Below are 13,437 nucleotides of genomic sequence, written 5' to 3'. Positions count from 1 at the left end.
CACTGAGTAACGGGCAGAAAATAGTTCAAATTGTGCTGAATTTTCTTTAGACATTTCATGTTGTTCATGTTTGTTCAGGTTATTCACATTCTATTGTTACAGGATAGTTACCTCCGCCAGGAGGTAATGTGATCAATTTGCTTTGTGTGTTTGTTAGCAACTTTACGGGCAAACTGTTCCAACCATCTTTACCAAATTGTACCCCTAGATAGGCCTAGGCCCTGGGACCAACCCATTAAATTTTGGGCCAAGTAGGCCAAGTTCAAGGTCACAGTAAGGTCACAAAATCTCACATTTTCCTATCTCTCCTCATTGAGCAATTTCAAAAATTCATCAAAAATCAGAATGACTTCGATTAGCCTCCAGTTTGATCCACCCGTAGCTTATAACAATATCTTGTATCTGGCACAAAATTGTCCACATCCACTGTGGAATGTGGACTCTGTGGACATTTACATTTAACATTGAAAATCCCATTACCACACATTTTTCATTATAACTCAACAAATATTGATTGGAATTTAATATAATTTGACAGACACACGACTGGGACCAAGCTTCAGCTTTTTCTGCTGTATGGAACAACCTGGAAACTGTTAAATTTAAAAAGGAACAGTCGATCCACACATGCACACCGTTCAGGGTGCCTGGCGGAGGTTTACGTTCTCTGAACACTTGTTCGTAAATGTAAATATTTTCATAATTTAATGTTATTTTTTACACTAAAACCAAAGACAAACATTTGAAGTTGTCATTATTTACAGACATAATGTATGTTTTTTTTTTCACATCAAATGGAGAAGAAAATCTGCAGTCATTCTTTTTTGTCGGTTCTTCTGCTGTAATATTTGACTGTAGATCATATTGATCTGTATGTGGAACCTGAACTAAAATAAGTTCCACAGCCTTGACTGTGGAATTTTTACACTTTGTAAATTCATCCCAGGGGCCGGATTGGGACCTTTGGCATTTGGCCCCTGGGACGCATGTTTGAGACCCCTGATGTACAGTGTCTGTCTGTCCCCTTTTCATTCTTGTCGGCTGCAGGTCTTACCGTCTTGGCGATGTTCTGTGCTGCTCGGATCTTCCTCAGTTTCAGGTAACCGGGGTTTTTGGTCACGGCCTCGCCAGCTGCACAAAAACACACAACCAATGCACCACAGTCAGCATATTCACAGGAGAACACCGTTACACACCTGGAAATGGAGGCCGACTGGCAGCGGGTGAGGTAGCCGCTGCCTCGACTCCAACGTCAGGACAGGAGGAGGAATAATCAGTACGTGTTTGTTTAAGATGATACAGTTACAAACAACCCTGAAAATAACACAAACACACAAACACAACAACACAAGGTTATTAACGTTAACGGAAAACTAACGAAATGACGAAAACTAGAATTGAAGAAACATTTTCGTTACTGAAATAAAATAGAAACTATATTAAAAGAAAAAAACTATAACTAACTGAAACTGTATTGGGTGCTTATAAAACTAACTAAAACAGATAAAAATTATGGATAAAATTCCCTTAGTTTTCATTTTTGTCAACGTCGGACTGATACGAAATCGATTTATTTCGCTCTAGCAATTTTATCTAGTGGCACCATACGACACTTGACGGTCCGTCACTTGTGTTCACTTGTGGTTTCCAGTCGTCTTCTGGTCCCCACTCTACCTGGAAACATGGAGACTAAAGTTGGGAGAAAGCAGCAGAGTCCTGTCTGGGATTTATTTGAATACGACGACAGAGAAGAAGAGAAAAGAGACGACTAAACTAAAACTAATACTAAAACTAAAACTAAACTAAAACTAAGCATTTAGAAAAAAAATGAAAACTAATAAAAACTAGCAAACCTGCTCTAAAAAACGAATTAAAACTGAATTAGACAAAAAAAGGAAAACTAAATAAAACTAAACTATAATGGAAAATCCAAAACTATTAGAACTTTGCAACAACAACAACAACATGGAAGAACTAAAAACTATGGCCTGAACGTCATCAGTCACAGACCAGAAGGTTTTACATGAAAACTCCATTTCCCAGGGTTCATGTGGAACAGGCCGGACCATCAGATTAATTGAGAAAAGACAATAAATTGTATTATTATTTATATGTTATTATTTTTCTCCACTTTACATCATATGATCTGAATGTGGAACCTGAACCAAAATGATTTTAACATGGTTTATTGTTAATATCTTCACTATAATTTTTGGATTTCTCAGAGTCATCCCGTGGGTCGGACTGGACCTTTTTGCGGCCGGTGTTGGTCCAAAGGTCATCTGTATGTTTGCCCCCCCGGCCTTTAACCCTCTCACCATCTTGGCAGCTGAGCCTCCCCTTCAGCCTGGATGATCTTCTGTCTCTGGTCCTGTTTGGCCTTTTCCACTAGAACTGAGCCCGCTTGCGCCTCCTGCTGGGCTGCACAGGAACAACACCGTCAATCAACATCAGCGTCGAATGGCAATGCAACTAAACAACATTTACACCGGTCTGAGCCAGAGACCCACAGGAGGCTGAACTGAAAGTAGATTCACACATAAGAGCTGAAGGTTCTGACACATGTTTATCATCTGAGGAGGAGAAGCCAGAGCTGAACACAGCTGTTTCTACAAAACACTCTTAACCCTTTCATGCATGAACTATCCCAACCTGGACAGTGTTTTTATTTATGTTTGGAAAAAACAATGCAATTAAAAATGTTTTTTATGATGTATGGGAAACACACCAATCAACATCACAGTCACCTAAATAGAGAGAATTTAATTGGAAAAATCTAATTCGTTATTTCATCACACCTAAAATTAAAAGTAAACAATGAATACTCAACAGCCGTGTTGGAGACTTTGTAATCCCATGGATTCAGATCACACACATGTTTTGGAAATGCTCAAATATCCAACCCTTCTGGGGGAAGGTTCACTCAGCTCTCTGTGATGTGTTGGGATATGCAATCCCAAATTCTTGTCTTGTTCTTTACCACGGACATTTGGAAGAAACGGTGCAGAAAGAAGACATCTTTTCAAGATCCACCTGGTGGACGGTGAGAAGGCCATAACAAAGAAACTGGCTTAAGATTGATGCTCCATCTTATAAACAATGGCTTTCAATCATAGATGATAGACTTGTCATGGAACATCTTACGATAACCTGAAGTTTAAAAAGAAAAATCTCTTCATGAAAAACTGGGGAAAATGTCTGACACTCAGAGACAAATGTATCTATTAAGGAACCTTAAATATTCTGACACCAACACAGGCTGTTCTTTCACTCATTTGTTTTTTCTGTTCTTTTGTTCTTTTCCTGCTCCTCAATTTGAGAGATTATATTGTACTAATAAAAATGAGAAATAAAAATTGTACAAAAAAAAAAAAAAAGTTTTTTTATGAACCTGTTTTTCATGTAGTTCCATAAATGTCCAGTTGTCTGGACACTGAGTTAAATTATGTATTTAGCAAACAAATGTCCAGAAAACTAGATGAAAACTATGAAATAAAAAACTATTTTTAATGCTGATAATCTGATTTCTCACATTTTAAACATATTTCTAATACTAGTTAGTGGTAAAGTTGGTGGTTAATATGAGTACCTGTTGGTCATTTAGTTCTCTCCCTCTGTTTTTCAAATTATTATTATTACTTACATGCTTGTTCTGTGTTTCCACTACGGTAGTACCAGCTCGACTCTGCCTTTTTGCATTTCTATTATGTAAAAGAACCTGGAATCTGGTACCCGGTATTACTTTTTAGTATCTGCTCGGCCGAGGGTTTTTTTATATTTTCTTGTGTGTATATTCTATACTTTTGGAACCTCAGTTTCTCTGAAGGCTCTGCCTAAAGGATCAATAAAGTTATATCGAAATCTAATCTAAAAAAACCCCAACAACCTTTTGTTAAAAAAAACTTAATGTCTCTCTAACAAACAATTATCAACTGATTTCCACTAAAACATGTCACTAAGGTAGAAAAAATAACAGCATCAAGCAACATCTAAGAATTAATATCATTGTTTAAAAATTTCACAAAATTATTTTATATTTAAGAAATTTGAAGAAATCTGAAGAAAACCCCATGTGGACTAACTGTGGACTAACTGTGGACTGTGGACTAACTGTGGACTAAACATGGACTAAGCACCTGAAACAGCCTTTAAATGTAAATGATGTGATGTTCATGGTCAGGACATTCTGGTCCAGGTTGTGGTCCGGGTTCTGGTCCTGGTCCAGGTTCTGGTTCTACTCACCCACTTGCTTGGCCTCCACGGCGGCCGTGTACTCTCGGCTGAAGCTGAGCTCAGTGATGGCAACGTCGTCCAGGATGATGTTGAAGTCCTTAGCGCGTTCGTACAGTTCTCTACGGATCAGCAGCGATACCTGGACAGGACACAGAACACCTGAAACCACTGTGGAACCACGGTGGACACAGCAGAACCACAGAGGAACCACAGCAGAACCACTGAGGAACCTCTGAGAAACCACGGAGGAACCACTGAGGAACCACAGCAGAACCACAGAGGAACCATAGAACAACCACAGCAGAACCAGAGGAACCACAGAAGAACCACAGAGAACCACAGAAGAACCAAGCAGAACCACAGAGGAACCACGAGGAACCACAGCAAACCACAGAAGAACCACAGAGGAACCACGGAGGAACCACAGAAGAACCATAGAGGAACCACTGAGGAACCACAGCAGAACCACAGAGGACCATAGAACAACCACCAGAACCACAGAGGAACCACAGAAGAACCACAGAGGAACCACAGCAGAACCACAGAAGAACCACAGAGGAACCACTGAGAACCACAGCAGAACCACAGAGGAACCATAGAACAACCACAGCAGAACCACAGGAACCACAGAAGAACCACAGAGGAACCACAGAAGAACCACAGCAGACCCAGAGGAACCACAGAGGAACCACAGCAGAACCACAGAAGAACCACAGGGAACCACGGAGGAACCACAGAAGAACCATAGCAAACCACAGAGGAACCACAGCAGAACCAAAGGAGAACCACAGAGGAACCACAGAGAAACAACAGAGGAACAGGTGGAACCACAGTGGGAGGGCGTAGACCTGGGTGGGCGTGGCGTGGCGTACCTGTGCTCTCTGCGTGATGAGCTGCGAGGCGTTGAACTTGGCCACGACGCTCTTCAGGACCTCGTTGACGATGGACGGCAGGACGCGCTCGTCGTAGTCCATGCCCAGATGCTGGTAGAGGGTGGGCAGGTTGGACGCCAGGGGGCGGACAACACCCGCAGCGTCAGGTTCACCATCTGGAGGTCTGAGAGGGGCGGAGCCGGATCAGAACCAGAAGCACCACATCACAACTGAAGGACTTTAGAACATGTTCTCCAGCTGGATGTGAACAGAACATCTGAAAGTATTCACAGTATTTTTTTTTTACTTTACTTCAGAGTGAGGCTGTGAACACTTTCAAATGCTCTGTGACGTCATCCAGGTGCAGGGCTCAAAATTAACTTTTTGACCTAGGGCACTGTGCTCCTAACCCTAAAAAGTTAGGAGCACAGGCTAAAATCTAGGCGCACCACTATTATATAAAAATTTGGAGAACAAGCAAAACTCTTGGCCATACCAAGTAATATTCCTATATGTATTTAAGCAATGTTAACAACCTAGAATAAAGTATTTGAATAGAGTATGAAAGAAAAAGCTTACATTGACACAGGTGCAAAACAATTGTCAGTGTGTGGTATATACTTTAGTTGGTTCTTGGAGAAGAAAGACGAATCACACCATTATTTGCAACAACCAACTTTTTTATTTCATGGCCTAAAGGCCCTTAGGGGCCGTTACACGGCGTCGGCTTCAGTCGACTCCGGGAAGATTTCATCGTGGATTAGCCTTCTGTTAACATGGAAACGGTGCCTAGAGTGCCTGAATCCGGAAACTTTTGATACCAGGGTCCAGGGTGGAACGTTATCGATACGCTCCGCATTCCAGCTCCGTGTTAACGCGAGTCGGAGCGTTCCGGGGTAAAATATGACGTCACCCGCATGCGCGCGCAGCCAAGAACCGCCAGTTAACCCACTCCGGGCCAGTTGGTGGCGGGTAATGCGCCTCCAAGCTGGTTTGCCAGCCTCTATGACACAATAAAGCTGCAGAAAAAGAAGGAACAACCACAACAACAATGGCCGGTTTCAGAACAACATACGTGCTGCTAACTGTGCTCAGCTCGTCTGCCAGACAAAGAAGTCCTGCGTCTTTGTACGACCACTCGCCATTGTTGTTTGTAAATAGTGTGTCCGCCTCCCTCCTCTTCTTCTTCTTCTCTTCTCCTCATTTAAAGGCTGTCTAAACCGGAAATTGTTTGTGCGCAGGCGCCTGTTTTTACCACCACTGTTTCACTACAGCTCTACATCGCCAGCTGCTGGTCTGGCATGGCCACTACAGCGTATTCAGCCGTCCTCGCGGACTCATGTTAACGCAGATCGTATCATAGCGGCGGCGTCTTAACGCGGAATGATTTTATAACGCAAAGGAGAAATCTTTGCGGAGTGTTGCCGTGTAAACGTACCCTGTGGTCTACACCACGCCTGAAGTCAGGAGACTGTTTCAAACGTTGGTGGAGTTATTTGATCCCTTTGTTTATGCCGCCTGCGCACGCGAGGGGGCGGGGACTAGATTTTCCGCTTCAGTCAGCGGGGCGTGGAGCTTGTTTATTTTCAGCTGACGAGTTACTTCTACAGCCATTATTCTAGGCGCACGTATTAATTTTCGCTCATTTTTTTATTGGCGCACCGTGCGATCGTAATCTCAAAAACAGTCGCACTACCAAAATTCTCAGGCGCATGCGACCGTAATTCAGTCGCAGTCACGAGCCCTGAGGTGGGATGGATGGAGAACAGGGGGGCGTGGCTGTGACTGTGGTTGGGGCGGGGCTTGGTCACCTTTGCTGCCGGTCAGAGAGCTGATCTTCCGGGGTCGGGCTCTGATGTCGTAGATGATCGGATACTGGAACCACGGCAACCTGAAGAAAAAAAAAAAAAAAAGATCAGATGGTCATGTGACAGACAAATAATAACAGTATTCTCTTTCCTCAATACTAACTGTAATAGATTACCTAAAGTAATTTACTCTATAAAAACAGTACATGTTACAACCTGTATACTGTGTACAACCAAAATTAAATAAGATTTAATTAAGGAATTATCTGACAAAATGGATGGAATGGATAATTATAAAATTGAATAAAAGTATAACAATAAAATATAATAACATTTAAATAAAAAAATAAAAATGACTTGAATTAAAAGTCAAATATTTCACAGGCACAGTAACTACGTGGTCTATAACATCCTTCAGGTGTTATATTCGCGTTTGTCCATTTCTATTGTTAATATTTATTGTATTCTTCACTGGTCAACTTGTGACATCCAACAGAACCACCACCTGAGCAGGACTTTCAAACTAAAGGTTCCTCCGTCTGACCAAGGTTATTATCGTTAACGAAAACTAATGAAATGACAAAAACTAGAATTGAAAAACCTTTTTTGTAACTGAAATTTAAAAAAAAAACTATAATTAAAAGAAAAAAATGATAACTGAAACTGTATTGTGTGTTTACAAAACTAACTAAAATGAATAAAAATTATGGATAAAATTCCCTTTGTTTCGTCTTGTCAGTGTCTGATTGATACGAAATCGATTTATTATCGCCTCTAGCAATTTTAGCTGTTGGCACCATACGACACTTCACGGTCATCACCTCTCGCCATTTGTCATTTAGAGTCATCTTCTGGTCCCTGCTAGGGGTGTTAGAAAATATTGGTTCTGCAATATATCACAATATTTAATTTCACAATACTGTATCGATATTAAAAAGTACTGTATCAGTATTTTTTAGGTATTTATTCAAATGCAGACATGTTAATATTTATTATTATTTAACACTGTTTTATTAAATAATGGTTATTTTAATCATCTTAAAAGCACTTTTTACTGTCTGAGAAGCAGATGGTAGTTCCTTTGTTACGACTGAACTAAAATACTGTTCTGATGTTAGTTCTGAACTAATAGAATATGAACATTTGAACAGGATCTTAAACTGTAATGTCTGTAAAACAGAATTTCAGTTTGAACACAGGAACATTTTGTGATATAGCATTAGATCCTGTTGGGATCAAATAAAAATGTGTTTAGTATTTGTGCAGATTTCTGCCATAATTCAATTCTTCAAGGAAATAATCATTTAAAAAAAAGAAATAAATAAAAATTAGCCTTTTTAGCAGTACCATGATATATCATGATATACCGTATTGTGATCCTAGTATTGTGATTTGTATCGTATTGCCAGATTCTTACCGATACACAGCCCTAGTCCCCACTCTACCTGGAAACATGGAGACTAAAGTTGGGAGAATTCAGAGTCCTGTCTGGGATTTATTTGAATACGATGGAAAAGAAGAGAAAAGATACGACAAAATTAAAATTAATACTAAAACTAAACTAAAACTAAGCATTTACAAAAAAATGAAAACTAATAAAAACTAGCAAACCTGCTCTAAAAACAAATTAAAACTAACTGAATCACAGAAAAAAAGTAAAACTAAATGAAAACTCACTGTGATGAAAAATCCCAACTATTATAACCTTGGTCTGAACCTGTATATTAAACTGACTAAACATGTCCCTCCATCACAAACAGCAGGACACACTGAACTGAACTAAAGTTGATCCTAAATGTCCTTGAACGTTACGTGACAGATGATAAAATACAGCAGTAACTGGATCTAATGCTGCCTTCATGTGCTGTGGGAAATATGGTAAACTCTAGATATGAAACTCAAAAACTGCACCTGAACATTGTATTTTCCACTGGAGAATGGCGAAAAGTGTTGATGAAATGGCCTTTGACCTTTACAATGTGGCAACGAGGGATTCATGTCCATGATAAACAACAGTTTTATAATGTCAGCTGCTGTTAGTGAAAGATTTTACACATTTACAGGAGACACAATTTTTTTAAAAATTATGCCATATCAGATGAATGAACATGTTCAAATTTTACTACGACAACAACAGCACTTGAACACAACACACTTGTAATTTCAAATTCACTAGTGGAAAGAATCATCTTCCTGACAGCACCTGAAGGTAGCATTAGTAGCGGTTGCAAACGTACGTAGGATTGGATTGTTGTCCGTTTTTGGGAGGGGCTTATCAAAGGGTCAGCTGGTGTCTAAGTGTGAATGATCCGAACCAGGGCTGAGTTTGATCTGGACCCATCTGAACCCTTTAAGGACTCCAATTAGAACAGGACTAGATTTATTTATGATGTTTTTACACTAAACAGTAGCAGAAATGCTTTTTTCAAATTCTTTTGCTCCTCTTATCACTAATATATGTAATAAATGCACAAAACAGTGTGTTATAGTAAAAAATAAATGTTTATTGTTTTATTATCTTTATATTATTATGAAAACCAACAGTAATGTTCATAAATTAACTTTCTGAGCTTATATAAATATCCTTTCCTGTATTTTCCATGTGTTGATCCATTGTAGTTGTTCTAGATCCTTGTGTGTTCATGTTCTTCTTGTTCTTGTTGGTTCTTTGGTGTCATTGGATCCTGTCGATAGTCTGTGTTCACTTTGTGTCTAGTGGTAGACAGAGCCCCTCATTTCACTGACAAATCTGATTCAAATACACACACTGGATCTGTCTATGCCCTGGGAGAGATTTGGGCCATATGGAAAAAAAAAATCAGGTCCCCATATTTTTTTTCCACATACGTCAATATTGATATGTATCACGATATAAATCAAAGCACTAGTTTTGTCCATCTAAATTTTCCATTCTTCATAAGTTAGTTGAAGACATCCGAAGGTTATTTTTGATTTAAATCTGATTGATTTTCTGTCAGAGGTTGAACAGGTATTCAAATATACAGACATTTATAGAATACTTACAGAATCAAATACAACTGTCAATCAACCATACAAACCACAAAATACAGAGAAAAACAGTGAATCACACTAGTAGAACACTCCAAACACAACTGTCACTATTATATACAATTATTTACAGACTCCACCACTAAAACCCAGATAAAAGCCATAAAAACCTTCCATGTCTCTCTCACCGACTGCAACTCTGCTGCTCTAAGCTCCGCCCACTTCCACCCCTCCCCTCAGCAATGCAGACCTCAACTCAAAAGGCTCTGACGGTCTTGATAGGGTTACCCAACACGACCTGACAGGTTCTGCATAAATGGAACCCTGTGGTTGTCCGACACGACACTGAGACCACGTGACCACGCTGTGGAGACTCTCCGCCTACCTGAAGTGGAGTCCTTCAGCCAGCACCGTGTCCATCTGCATCCCCCCGATCCTGTTGAAGATGATGGCCCTCTGTCCTCCTTCCCTGGACACATCAGGACACAACTGTAACACTTCTGTCCACCTGGAGACCACCCACACCACCAAAGACACGTCCCACCCCAGTCCCCAACACTTTGACCTTTGACCTCTAATGGATGCTACAGGTCCCTGAGAATGACGACAAATAGATTCAAAGGACACTTTCTGTACATGAGCTGTCACCACATTAAAGGTGGAAAAAGTTACAACTCTGGTGTTTAGTATGGAAGCGTATTGCATTCACACAAAAAACATAAAATCGGGCCCTGTTTTTATGAGATAATTATCTCGTTAATTCAGAAAAACAGAGCCGAATTAAATTTTTTAGGAAAACAGCATCTCGTTAATTCAGATGAACAGAGCCAATTTTTTTTTTTTACTTATTTTTCTTGTAATTATGAGATAATATCTCGTTAATTTGGAAGAACAGAGCCAAATTTTATTTTTTGTGTGAATGCAATATGCTTCACGTATTTTAGTTCCTGTTCAACCACTTCCATTAAAGTATCCTCACGTCACCTCCTACATGTGCAATAGCCTTCGTCTGCAAATCAAGCACATATTTATTCAACATTATCCAAATTAAATGCCTATTTTATGTAGACTTGGTTTCATATTATATATATATTATATATATATATATATATATATGTGTGTTGTGTGTGTGTGTGTGTGTGTATATATATATATATACACATTACACACACACACCACACAGTTTCGTTGTATATACTGTTATATTATCATTCATATATACATACTATTTTCATTATATATACTGTTAATATTGTTATTGTTCATATCTACATCTGTTTTCATTATATATACTGTTAATATTAGTATCGTATTATATATATATATATATATATATATGCATACTGTTTTCATTGTATATACTGTTAATATTGTTATCATTCATATATACATACTGTTTTCATTATATATACTGTTAATATTATTATCGTTTATATGTATACGCATACTGTTTCCATGGTATATACTGTTACTTTTATCATTCATATAAATATATAAATCAATATATAAAATAATAAATAAATCAATAATATACAATATAAATATATATATTATATATATATATATATAATATATATATATATATATATATATACATACACACACACAGAGTTTTCATTATATACACTGTTATTATCACTCTTACACGACACGTACTGTTTTCATTATATATCTATCTGTTCAGGTGACTCATACCTGTGTACGTTGCCCCTCATTCACGCCGTACGCCAGAGCTCCAGCTCCGATCAGCAGCTTAGTCCGAGTCCGCGCCGCGAGGTCCGGACGACATCCTGCCTGCGATCTGTCGCAGCTGCTGCAGAAATCCCTAAGACACACACACAGAGTCCCACAGATGAACACAAAGGTCAAGGTGTGGTTTATTTCACTAAACAAAGCACATTTTCAGCTGTCATTATTCATAGGTTATTGTGATTTTACTGTATTTTATCTGACCCACTTTAGATCATATTAGTCCTGAATGTGGAACCTGTACTAACATGATTTTAACCTCCTTTATTGTTAATATCATCAGTATCATTTTTCTATTTCATTAATTCATCCCATGGACCAAATTGGACCCTTTAGTGGGCCAGTTTTGACCCATGGGCCATATGTTTGACACCAGTGCACATTTAAAAACTACACAAAGTGTCCAAAGTGCTGTACAAAGATAGAGATAAAATTAAATCCATGCATCCTCTGCCCAGAAATAATGTCTGTGAAGGCGGGGATGGATGTTGGACATAGAGTCATGTTGGTGAATTCGTATTCTTGATGGAGAAAGAACAATCGGAAAGTTACAATCATGTTCGTAATTCTTTGTTTGAACTTTTTCATTCATATTCTGATAAAATACACGCAATACATTTTATGTACAACTGAACTCATTCAAGAGTTTACACCAGATTTGTTTTTGCGCATCTGTAGACTACTATGCAACACAGATCTGTCTTATGCACACAAATATTTTGACACCAATCTAACCCCCACAGACCTGATGCAAACACATAAATAACTAGGGCTGTGTATTGGCAAGAATCTGGTGATACAATACAATCACAATACTAGGATCATGATACGATATATCTGTCTACTGTTAAAAGGCAATTTTTTGTTTGTTTATTTTTTTAAATGATTATTTCCTGTAAGAATTGAATTATAACCAGAATCTGCACAAATACTAAATACATTTTTTATTTGATCAGAACACACTGTAAGCCGGACTTTGTATTCACTAAATGCTTTAATTCCAAAGTACTTAAATGATTTAAGTTTTATTACATTACTATAAAAGTGTTAATACAGGGTGGGGAAGCAAAATTTACAATGAACATTTAGTTGTTTTTTCTCAGCAGGCACTATGTCAGTTGTTTTGAAACCAAACATATATTGATGTCATAATCATACCTAACACTATTATCCATACCTTTTCAGAAAACTTTGCCCATATGAGTAATCAGGAAAGCAAACGTCAAAGAGGTGTGTGATTTGCTGAATGCACTCGTCACACCAAAGGAGATTTCAAAATAGTTGGAGTGTCCATAAAGACTGTTTATAATGGAAAGAAGAGAATGACTATGAGCAAACTATTACCAGAAAGTCTGGAAGATACTATTAAAGAAGAATGGGAGAAGTTGTCACCCCAATATTTGAGGAACACTTGTGCAAGTTTCAGGAAGCGTGTGAAGGCAGTTATTGAGAAAGAAGGAGGACACATAGAATAAAAACATTTTCTATTATGTCAATTTTCTTGTGGCAAATAAATTCTCGTGACTTTCAATAAACTAATTGGTCATACACTGTCTTTCAATCCCTGCCTCAAAATATTGTAATTTTGCTTCCCCACCCTGTATAGTTTTACTAATTGGAGACCTAGTTGAAAGTACGAAAAAGTTGAAGTTGAATGGATTTAAATCACTCAGTTTTAGTCATGACCCACACCTTTTTATCTGTGCATTGCTTTGTGGGTATTGGGCCTGTTGTTGTAAATGTGTTCGTTTTTCTGTGGCAGGGGG

At 38.5% G+C, this 13,437-nt stretch overlaps 1 pseudogene; it reads right to left on the bottom strand.

Moving 5' to 3' along the window:
- LOC115437472 (prohibitin-2-like) overlaps positions 1–11,637 on the bottom strand; it is a 24,461-nt pseudogene extending 12,824 nt beyond the window's left edge.
- Positions 11,638–13,437: the final 1,800 nt, after the last annotated feature.

The sequence above is a fragment of the Sphaeramia orbicularis genome, chromosome 17 (assembly GCF_902148855.1).
Source record: "Sphaeramia orbicularis chromosome 17, fSphaOr1.1, whole genome shotgun sequence".
In the NCBI taxonomy this organism is placed as follows: Eukaryota; Metazoa; Chordata; class Actinopteri; order Kurtiformes; family Apogonidae; genus Sphaeramia; species Sphaeramia orbicularis.
The sequence above is the reverse complement of the archived record's forward strand: the minus strand, read 5'-3'. Positions and strand labels throughout refer to the sequence as shown.